This window comes from Entelurus aequoreus, linkage group LG06 (genome assembly GCF_033978785.1).
Source record: "Entelurus aequoreus isolate RoL-2023_Sb linkage group LG06, RoL_Eaeq_v1.1, whole genome shotgun sequence".
Taxonomy (NCBI): domain Eukaryota; kingdom Metazoa; phylum Chordata; class Actinopteri; order Syngnathiformes; family Syngnathidae; genus Entelurus; species Entelurus aequoreus.
The window spans coordinates 69,249,519-69,261,525 of NC_084736.1; the positions used below are offsets into that span (position 1 = coordinate 69,249,519).

The 12,007-nt window shown below is 37.1% G+C and overlaps 1 protein-coding gene across 2 annotated transcripts in view; it reads left to right on the forward strand.

The window, feature by feature from the left end:
* Window positions 1-12,007, forward strand: part of osbp2b (oxysterol binding protein 2b) — a 92,018-nt gene that overhangs the window by 15,373 nt on the left and 64,638 nt on the right. The window lies entirely within an intron of this gene.

Here is a 12,007-nt window from a genome sequence, read left to right on the forward strand (position 1 = left end):
GATTTGTTATTATGCTACCTGCTCTTTGTAACCATATTGACTCAATTATCATATACAGTAGCTGCTTATGTTGGATTTTTGGGGCGATGTTGTTCTCCATTGTGCCCTGATGATGGAAATTCAGCAGAGGTGATGTTTTCACTGGCATTGTACTTCTTTTACACTGTTAACATTCCAGCTTGAGCCAGATGAGGGCAGCCAAGTATCATCACCAAAAAGCAAATGAGCAGGTTTGCTTTTCATGCAGCATGACAGCAGACCATTTCCCATAGCTGTAGGAGAATGAAAGGACCTTTTCCTCCAGTCTTTTCACACGATTTATACCAACGAGTTTTTGCCACAGAGAAACTTCAGAGTGAATAGGGCTAAATATTCCTCTGACCTCGCTTTTGAAAGTCAAATCACTCCATGTAGATTTGCAACCCTTTTTAGCCCCAGTTTCCTGTAAATGTGTATCTTAAGGTGTTTGTTGTACTGTATATTCATAATCTAAAGTAAATACTCGAGATGTCCTGACGCCAATCATGGGATTGGATCAGGGCCCATATTTTTTTAACTGAGCCCAGCCGATCTTCACCACAGCTTTGTCTGAATGTTTACATGGCTAAAGATTGTACTCACGTGAAAGATTCCTTTAAAAGAGATGCACGCTCAGGGAGAAACCATTACATTTCGGATTACTTGTTACACAAATGCAAGAGTTGCATGATTTCCAGGAGGGTGCGTGTCTTACCAAAACACCGGTTCATATTTGAGACCAACTTGCAATGAATCAATCCACAGTGCAAATACATTTCTAAGATACTAATCCTTACCACCTTGCTGAAAAACTTTCTTCCAAGCAGCATTATTACTGAAAGTCTAGAGGAAAATGAATGGCTACGCATGTTACACAATAGGGATGTAACGATAAACAGTAATAATGTTAACCGTGGTAAAACTCCCAACGGTCAGTATTAGAGGTGGGAATCCTTGGGCACCTAATGATTCGATTCGATTCCGACTCTTGGGGTGTCGATTTCAAGGTTGCAAGGTTCTCGTCCCTGATTATTTAGTATATAAGTGATAATAAAACCTTTTAAAAACATGTTATAAAAGCTTTTCTTGGCTGCTGACGTATGACTTATAAGCGCTGTGTTGGCCCCCCCACAAAACATATTTTTTAAATGTATTGTCAAAATGTTATTTAAACAAAAATCCCAAAACGTTAATCAATCTACCGGGCAGTAAAATAAAATTGAGCAACCCCATCTTCAAACCAATCCCAGCTTTACAATACTAAAAATTTACAATGCATTTGAGAAGACATACAATATTATACAATATTTATTAAATATAATTTTACTAAAATACAAAAAAAAAGGAAAAACAGTACATCAGTAATAATAATAATAATAATATCAATTATAGTTGTCTATTTTTTTATCCAAAAATTGCTTCTTTAAAAACTGTATTTTATTTTTTTCAAATCTATTCTCGAAAATTGTGAATCGATTTAGAATACGAATAGATAAAAATCTTGATTTGGATGTAAATCGATTTTTTTTTTTAGCACTCCTAGTTAGTTTTAGCGTTTTATATCGAAATTAAGGTATTTAATTATGCATTTTTGCAATTGAACCTAAAAGTTATGCTCTTTTAGAACACAGTGATTGTTCTATAAGCAGAGGAAAAGAGACGTAAACAGAGTTGGACGCTACAACGACCGCCAGAAATAATAAGTATTAAGAATAGATTTTACCTGCTACGCAGTTTTCATTTAAATAAATCTTAAAGTGCTACAGTACAAATCAATATTTAAAACAACAAAAGCTTAGCAATTAAAACAAATAAAAGATAAAATACTAAACACTATCAGTGAAGCCTAATAGACACAAAACATGCAAAATAGTAGTTTTTTTTAAGGGTCTATTTGTTTAAGGTATTGAAAAAAAATAACTTGGTCAAATGATTTCCTTTTGAGCACACTCAACAATACAGCAATGATAATGAAAACGGGGATAATGTTGGTCACAATAACCATGATAATACATTTTCATATCTTTACATTCCTACTACACAAACACACCAAGCAGGACAACACAAGAAGCTAACCGCTAAAGCTTCAATGTAAAGTAGGAGTGATCAATACAATACATACAATCTGTACAATCAATACCTAGTATAGATCAGTACGTAAATAATACTGAATGTATTAGATCAATTGTTTTTTTTTCTTGTTCATATCATTACAAAATCTTTTTTTTGGTTGTTTTTGTTATTGTTTTCATAGTCGGGGAGTACGTTTCTAGATACAGGAAGGGCAAAACCCAAATTATTTAAATCAGGGGTGTCTAAACTTCAATCAATCATCAATCAAAGTTTACTTATATAGCCCTTAATCCCAAATGTCTCAAAGGGCTGCACAAGCCACAACGACATCCTCAGCTCAGATCCCACATCAGGGCAAGAAAACCTCAACCCAATGGAAACAACGAGAAACCTTGGAAGCGACCGCAGATGTCGGGATCCACCCCTGGGTGACCAGTGCAATGGATGCCGAGTGGTTACAGTTAATAATGTAAGTGTCCAGTCCATAGTGGGGCCGGCAGGGGATCATCTTGCATGTAGACACGCCGGGGCGCAGGGACGTCACCTACTGATGCATAAGGAGTGGTCACCCCAGGTCCTGACTTTTCCCCTGGGGGCTGCATTGGGCTAAAAAAAATTATATATTTATATTGATATAATTGTATGATTAAGAGTATGTGAAAGTTGTCCTCTTACCTTGTTTACTTTTGTGACAACCTCCTTAAAGTTTTGTAATCAATCAGAAATATCTAGAAGCTTAAATGCGCCAAACATGGATTCGTCGATTTTTATTTTTTTTTGCACCATGACGAAGAGAAGGTTGTTTGCATTGGATCATATGAGTAAATGCTGCATTTCTGTTCTGTTAAAAGCATGACAAGTGTTCATAGACCTGAATGACTCTTGTCTACAAGATGGTGATAAAACAGTAGCATTATACTGATTTTTGAAACAAATTGAAATCTCCCTGCGGCTAAATTCCTTAGCAAACTCCTGACGTCTCGCAGGCCAAATTGAGCACACCGGTGGGTTGAACATAAACTGTCTCCATTACTTTATTTACAGTAAATAAATCGATTATCGATTATTGACGTTTACTAATCGATTCAATAATCATCCATGTCCAAATTGCGATGCATCTAAAATCGATTATTTCCCCCACCTCTATAGTCAATAAGCTCCTTCTTTTTCTTTATCCTCTTTTTGTGGGATAGACTGGCTCATACATGCACATGCATCCTCTGCTGTTGCCATTTCCAATACAAATTAACTTACAGTTGAAACCTATATCTGTCTGTTGACTTGCTATGGAAGCACTAAAAACTACAACATGGCTGACAGGGAGAAGACGCTGTCGAAGTGGAGGCACGTAAATAAGACCGCCCACAAAACGGCGAAGCCTGAAGAAAGCGTGTTGTAAACGGTCGGTAAAACATCATCTATTCTAAATTTTTACCAAATAACCACCATTACATGTTATGTAGACCACAACGAAGTGTTTTTAATGTAAGAAATACACATTCATGACCCTTTTCAAGAAAATTACATGTAGTGTTCAATACCACAAATGTAATGCATCAGAATCTGATTTACAACAATGACAGCAAATTCTAAATTTAATAAGGCAAGCTTTTTAAAAATGTGTTTTTGTGTCTACTTAAGTTACTCGCTATAAAATATTTCAGTTATATAATCTATTGTCAAAGAATCGAATCGGGACTGGAATTTGGATTGGATCTGTGGGCAAAAAAATCAGGGAGTTAAATGTTGATCAGAACATCCCTAATATTTACTATATTGTTTAATAGCTATAGCTCATACAGCTATACAGACAACCCACCTCTACTTAATTGACCCCAGCTTTATTTGCTTTATTATACATAATGGTTGAAATAGCTGCATGATGAGTACAATCATGACCGCATGACTGCAGGGGCTGACCTGGGGCCCCCACCCAATCAGGGGCCCCGATTTTCACGGTGGAATGAAATTATTGGCATTCATAGTGTTTAGGTTTGGGGGGGTATTTTTAGTTCTGGAGAGTGTCATTGGGGAGGTTGAGGTTTGGCGGTGGCCAAAACCCCTTCAGCACCCCTCTTAGGTTAAGTCGGCCCTGGGTACAATCCCTTATTGAAGTAGTATGTTAAGTTGTTGCTAAAAAAAGATGATAATTTAAAGTAGCTGTGAATTAATGATCTTTAAAGGCCTACTGAAATGAATTGTTTTTATTTAAACGGGGATAGCAGATCCATTCTATGTGTCATACTTGATCATTTCGCGATATTGCCATATTTTTGCTGAAAGGATTTAGTAGAGAACATCGACGATAAAGTTCGCAACTTTTGGTCGCTGATAAAAAAAGCCTTGCCTGTACCGGAAGTAGCGTGACGTCGCAGGTTGAAGGGCTCCTCATATTTCCCCATTGTTTACACCAGCAGCGAGAGCGATTCGGACCGAGAAAGCGACGATTACCCCATTAATTTGAGCGAGGATGAAAGATTTGTGGATGAGGAACGTGAGAGTGAAGGACTAGAGTGCAGTGCAGGATGTATGTTTTTTCGCTCTGACCGTAACTTAGGTAAAAGGGCTCATTGGATTCCACACTTTCTCCTTTTTCTATTGTGGATCACGGATTTGTATTTTAAACCACCTTGGATACTATATACCTCTTGAAAATGAGAGTCGAGAACGCGAAATGGACATTCACAGTGACTTTTATCTCCACGACAATACATCGGTGAAGCACTTTAGCTACGGAGCTAACGTGATAGCATTGTGCTTAAATGCAGATAGAAACTAAATAAATAAGCCCCTGACTGGAAGGATGGACAGAAGATCAACAATACTACTATCAGGAGACACCGAACCAAACACTGGACCTGTAACTACACGGTTAATGTTGTGCCGCCTGTCGAAGCCTAGCAATCCTGTTGCTAACGACGCCATTGAAGCTAACTTAGCTACGGGACCTCGTCAGAGCTATGATAAAAACATTAGCGCTACACCTACGCCAGCCCTCATCTGCTCATCAACACCCGTGCTCACCTGCGTTTCCAGCGATTGACGGCGCGACGAGGGACTTCACCCGATCATCGATGCGGTTGGCGGCTAGCGTCGGATAGCGCGTCTGCTATCCGACTCAAAGTCCTCCTGGTTGTGTTGCTGCAGCCAGCCGCTAATACACCGATCCCACCTACAGCTTTTTTCTTTGCAGTCTCCATTGTTCATTAAACAAATTGCAAAAGATTCACCAACACAGATGTCCAGAATACTGTGGAATTTTGCGATGAAAACAGAGCTGTTTGTATTGTAATACAATGTGTCCGAATACTTCCGTTTCAACCATTGACGTCACGCGCTAACGTCATCATACATAGACGTTTTCAACCGGAAGTTCCCCGGGAAATTTAAAATTGCACTTTATAAGTTAACCCGGCCGTATTGGCATGTGTTGCAATGTTAAGATTTCATCATTGATATATAAACTATCAGACTGCGTGATCGGTAGTAGTGGGTTTCAGTAGGCCTTTAAAGGCTAGTGTTTATGTTTGCACAGCAGGGGACTTTGTTTTTGTAGGCTCTTATCAGAATCAGACATTCAGAATCACACTTGCCACAAACACACTTCATTGACAAGTTATCTCTGTTCATCAACCTCCCACTTCCTATTGAGAGGAGATGGCTGCTATTGATCACATGTGAAGTGCGTGACTCACAGCACAAAGTCTCACTTCATCACAAGTGGATGAAACCAGTTTTAAGACTTAGAATTATGTTTATTGGACTTTGTGTCTGTGTTGGTTCTGTGATGAGGTGGCAACTTGTCCAGGGTGTACCCCGCCTTCCGCCAAAATGCAGCTGGGATAGACTCTCGTCACACCCGCGACCCTTAAGGGACAGGCGGTAGAAAATGGATACTTTCATATTTTAAACTTAGGATACTTTCATAGAATACGGAAGCCACAACATCTTTTTCTTCTGAACGGATTGTGACTGATTCAGCTTTTTGATCCTGTGTAATCACAGCCTTAGCTTTTATTTAGTAACCTTTCTCCTTAGACCTTGTTTTTATATCAGGCTTGGACAGGATTCTAAGGAGCCAAATTGTACTGTCATCCATTTGTTCAGCAGGTGGCACTGTTTCCCCTTGCTTCCATAATACGGTGTCTCTGCGAGGCTCTCCCTCTCATTAGTGGCTGTGCTTTAAAGTTACTGGAAAAATTAAAAAAAATATGTGTCCAATATGGCAGCTTGTCTATCACCAAGTGTATCATTACATAATTCTCAAAATAAGTGTAATTTTAATGTTTGCTTTTTATTATTATTATTATTATTGTTGTTATTATTGTACCTCAATGTTCTGTTGTTTGTAAGAAAAAGGGATTAAAAGGTAAAAAACTGAACCATCATTATTTGTGCATTTTTGATCAATTTAGTTTTAATGTAAACCTTTTGGCGATATGCTTAAAACGGGTCTACATACAGTTTGTGTATGTTTGTGATTAAGCTAATCCTTCATTTATTTTATTGGTTTATGCATTATGAATATCTATACTGACCCTATTCCAATGTAATATGTTTTTTGTCCGTGTTCTATCCATGGTCCTGAATCAGAGACAGAGGGCGGAAAGATCAGAAACACTTTCATCACACTTGCTTTGCTTGCTTTTCCACCCCTCCTTCCTTCTTCCAGTCTCCTGGTCGCGATACACATCCATGTATTTCTCCCCCACTACCACATTCTCACCAGTACTCGCTCCTCTTCGTTCGCCTTCTTACTCACTGTCAGGTTTCTCTTTCTGTGAGCCCTTAATTCTGTTTTTTCTCCTAGAAGGGGCTCCATTTTTGAATAGGACAGTCTATTCAATTGCTATTTTGTCCTACAAGGTCTAAGGGGAAAATAGAAAGAGGATTAAAAACACAGGCTTGCTCTTGTAAGTATATGAGAAAGTGTATTTGCGTTTGTTTTGTGCATGTGCATCTGGCAAGATGCTGATTTCTATTCTCTATGGTACTTGTACTTTGTAATATATCATCTATTATTTTCAACATCTGTATGTAGGAAATTTAACTTTGAGTTTGATCAGTATGTTTTCAAATGTTTCTGATCCAATATTATACATAAAGAAGTAAGATTTATATATTATGTTTTACTCTTATTCTATTACACAGTTCAGCTATAAAGTGGCATAAACTAAACGCACTGTATACAATACATCAATAAATACAATTATGAAACGATAGCATATTCTATATACAGGGTTTCCCCAGATTGCCAATATACCAGTGGTAATGGGGAGCTGGCTAGGGCGTGGTCAATATAACATCATATAATTTGCATAATCAGCGTTGATACATATATTTTCTTTAAAAATTTTATATATACATTTAAAAACAAATCTGTCTTAATATTAATTAATATGAACATATATTCTTTCTCTTATTATATCGTTTTGCTAAAATGTATTATTTGTTGCTGCTTATTGTAAAATGTACATGCACTATGGCATCTTTTTCTGGTGTTACTGGAGACTCTTTACATCTGTCACTCAATGTGCATGATGAACAGCAAGATCTGCAGCGAGCCTGATGTCACACTTGCTTTGTGCTGCTTCAGCTACATTTTCTCTCCTTAAAAGCTGCCGCTGTCCTTTTGAGTTACACATGTTGTAGATTGGTGTCTGCGGGTATATCTCGGATATTTTCAAGTAAGCCCACATTGAAGACTTGCTGCCACTGCTCCAGACAATGGCGTGCGTCTTGCCTACACGTCACAACATCCTGTTTCTGTAATGCTGTTTCGGTAATTTAAGTCTTTTTTCAGTGGCTGAATTTTCGTTGCATCACTTGTCAATAGTGCGCAAATAATAGGCGATATATATCCATGTATACATTATATTACTTAAAGTTCTTTTCACGTAAAAAAACTACTTATTTTTTAGAGCGTGGTGGATTTTATTTTGACGTGGCAGGGTGCCAAGATCAATTGCATGTAGAGGAAACCCTGATATAATTATTCATAATTTATAATATTTTATTCATAATAATACCATACTTGCTATTACAGAATGTTTTGAAAAAAATACCTGTCATTGCATGCATCATCAAGATGTGTATAAAACATTTATGTGCTGTAAAGCCATCTGCAGCTGCTTTATTTGCATATTTTGCTGAAGGATCTGTCATGCAGTACCTCCAATTTCTGACTATGAGAGGATGTTGCAAAATGGCAGTTGGTGAGGTTTATCAACTATTCTTTGTTGCTGTGCTTTGCTTTTAATTTTGTTTTGTACTAAAAAATCATGCTTGGCTGAGGGAGGTTGATTTACTTTGTTGTTGTTCGTTTTCTTGACAGACATAAACCTTATATAAGAATAACTACGGCGCCAAAACACTGCCAGTAAAGTTATGGTATTAAAAAAATGGCATTGTAGAAGAAATTGTATTGGCACCAAATACGTTTTGGCATTGTAACATGTTGAATAAAAATTTTTAAAATTACAAACATTGAAAAAACACCAAATTTTTGGTGGCTATTATTTTTATCATGACATGTTTTTCAATGCCAATCTTCATATACTGTATATATTTTTAAAAATTTTTTTTTACAACATTATCGTATTTGTGTGTCTCACAGGTTTTAACAGCGTCTCTTTTTTTTTTTTTTTTTAAACTTACTGGCAGCGATTTCACGTAGAAGGGAGGTGGGCTGTGGGCGGGTCTTACACTGTATGAATGCGCATCCAGGTTTTGAGTAGAGGAGCGAATAATTAGTTGGCTACCGCCATTGTTATTACAGACTACTACCTACAGTAAATAAATTCTACCATATTAGTTTCCCAATCCAAAAGGAAAAAAATGGATAACAAATAATTTTTCCAATTACCGATTTTGTGCACAATTGTAAAATGGACAAAATGGGGTATGAACTTGTTTGAACACCAAGTTTACCCGGATGGAGATGCTTGTACTTGGGCTTGGAGGAAAACCAAATGTCTAAATAAAGCTGAAGTTATGGGGATGTCTGTATTTTACTTTAATTAGTTACGTCAATATGTTCTAATCTTGTCATGTTGAGCGGTTCACAAAAGGGGCTGACTTAGCTGCAAATGAAAATAAATAAGACTTTTGGCTGCTTGAGTGCAGTTAAACAATCTCTCACAATAATTTTGCCACACCTAGTGTGTGTGTGACAATCATTGGTACTTTAACTTTAACTTATATAGCAGCAGGTAGCTAGGTGCCTTATGAAATCGCTGCCAGTAAGTTTAAATAGTAAAAAAGAGTAGCGAATCTGAAAAGTGTAAAGTTGAAAATGAAAACTGTGATACTCACAAAAACAATAACTGTGTAAATAATATGAAGATGGACACTGAAAAACATGGGGTGAACGATTAATTGATATATTGATTTATATTCCTTAGATTCAACAGCTTTGATCTGTACTTGGAAAGTTTGCCTTCCAGAAGATAGGTATCGATCCAACATAGTTTTAAAATGCAATCGATCAATACTAGAAAAAGGAAAACATTAGATTTGAAAACGGCAGACTTGAGCATGTTTAAAGGAGCCATCCATATGTAGTATTGTGGCCAGAAATGGTAAAGAGTATTAGCGGGTCAAACCACTGATCATTTAACCCCGAAGAGATTTTGTTGTACTTAATTTTTTATATTATTTTATTTGGTAATAGTCTTATTTCTATGTCAAAAAACAATGGTAAAAGTAGTTTGATATTAACATTGTACTATTTTATGTTGAAAAATAAAAGCAGATGTATTAGGTAAATATACTGTTGAATTGTTGGTTACTGTAATTTTATTGAAAATGTTTTGAATATTGAAAGTGAGAGCAGAAATAGTTTCCCCTTGTTAATTAAACCTAAAGTGTTGCTTGCACTTTATTCAAATAAGATGTAAATGCATTAGCCATTAATTGTTGTTTACTTGCCTGTTTGTTTCATAATTCATTTATGCATAATTACCTTACAAGAAATAACGAGAATATAAGAAATGTCCCTAGCAGTGTCCAGTATCCAGGATTGATTTCACAGTCCTACTGGTTGATTGAACAAAAAAAGTTAAAAAGTTACTAAATCGTTTTAGATCGTGTCATTCTTAAAACAAAAAAAGACAATATCGTCCCTGAATCGTATCGGCAACAACAAATTCTGAGTCAAATTGAATTGTTCTTAAAACGTATCGTTACACCCCTACAAAAAAAAAAAAAAAAATACCAAATCTTACTGGCAGTTTTCTGGCTCCATACAGTAAGTAACAGTTGTAGTTTACCACTCTCTTCAGTTTTAAGCTCCACCTTTGAAAATGTATGTATAAATTGTGAGTCTAAGGCTGCACAATTTTTACCAACATATTTACCAGATAACTTTAATACCACTTTATTATGCTACATTGGTGTCATCTTGTGGACGAATATCTTTTTTTGTGAATGTTACAAGTTTGGCTTCTGTCTGTCTTTTAAAGATAGTCTTCTTGTTATATTTTATTGCTAGCTTATATTGTGTTGGGACCTTAGTGCATGTCTCATTCTATCATGTGCAAATGTGCATTTAATGGCAATAAACACTTTTGGACTGTTTAAGCTCTCTCGGGCTGCGCGGGTAATGAAAGAATGAAATTATATGACTGAATTAATTAATTCATTATATTTATAACTCGCTTTTTCACAATTGTCTCAAAGCATTTTATATTGGGAAACCCATACATTCATTATTGGTGGGGGTGAAGTGTCTTGCCCAATGACACACCAGCAGCAACTAAGATGGTGGATGCTGGAATCAAGCAAGACATCTGAGGGTTCCAGGTGGCCGAGTGAGTAGCACAAAATAACAAGGAGGCAAAAAACAAGGAGCAATTGGGCATGATAACAAACGTGGGGAGATGGTGATTGTGACTAAGCACAAGGAGAACGTGTTCAAACAGACTGTGAGATTTTTGATGTGCTTTAGTAAAACACTGTAAGGGTAGTTCATCCATCCATCCATTTTCTACCGCTTGTCCCTCTCGGAGTCACAGGGGTGCTGGAGCCTATCTCAGCTGCACACGGGTGGAAGGCAAGGTACACCCTGGACAAGTCGCCACCTCATCACAGAGCCAACACAGATAGACAACATTTACACTCACATTCACACACAAGGGCTAATTTAGTGTTCCTAATCAACCTATCCATGAATCTGAAAAGGTCATACTCCCTCAATAGCAAATAAATGAATCTTCCATTGAAGGTTAGGAGTGAAAAGTCTGCCATTAAGAAAATCAGTCTTGACCTTATGTTTAATACATGGTATTATTCACAAATCATTGTTTATTCAAAAGATTTAGTTGATCTACTGCTCATGTTTCCTGCTCATTTTAAGTTTTTTATACATTTACTTCAGTGTAAAAACAGACAAACTAAAATATTTTTCCTGAGATCAAGCATCTGTCAGTGATGACTAAGGGCACACATGACTTGGTGATTGCTCGCCCCTCCATAGTTGATTCAGCTGTAATTTCCCCATGCTGTGTGGTGAGTGCTTGCCTCTGATTTCCAATCATCCGGTTGATTCACCGCCGCTACTGCAAAGTTTAGTTCCTCCTTACAAGCAACGGGATCTTGTTGCCTCAGGAGAAATATCAGTCTTTTACGTGACCTTAGTTTTGGCTTCCTTTTCACCGCTTTAGTTTCTTGGTGCCTGTGGACTTTGGAGGAAGGGGACTAAGACATATTGCCATTCTTTGCCATGGATCAATACTGTTTATACAATTTAGTCTCTTTGAGGTTTTTTTAAATGGTCTAAGACTGGAAAATGTTGCCATCTGAGTTATTTGATTCCTCAAGTTTAAAGCGGTCTGTCTCGAACTGAGCCGTTTGTCTGCTTTTAATGAGCTCAGTACTTTCTCTCTCAGGCTTCAGGGATTGTTTGGGTTCCTGCTTC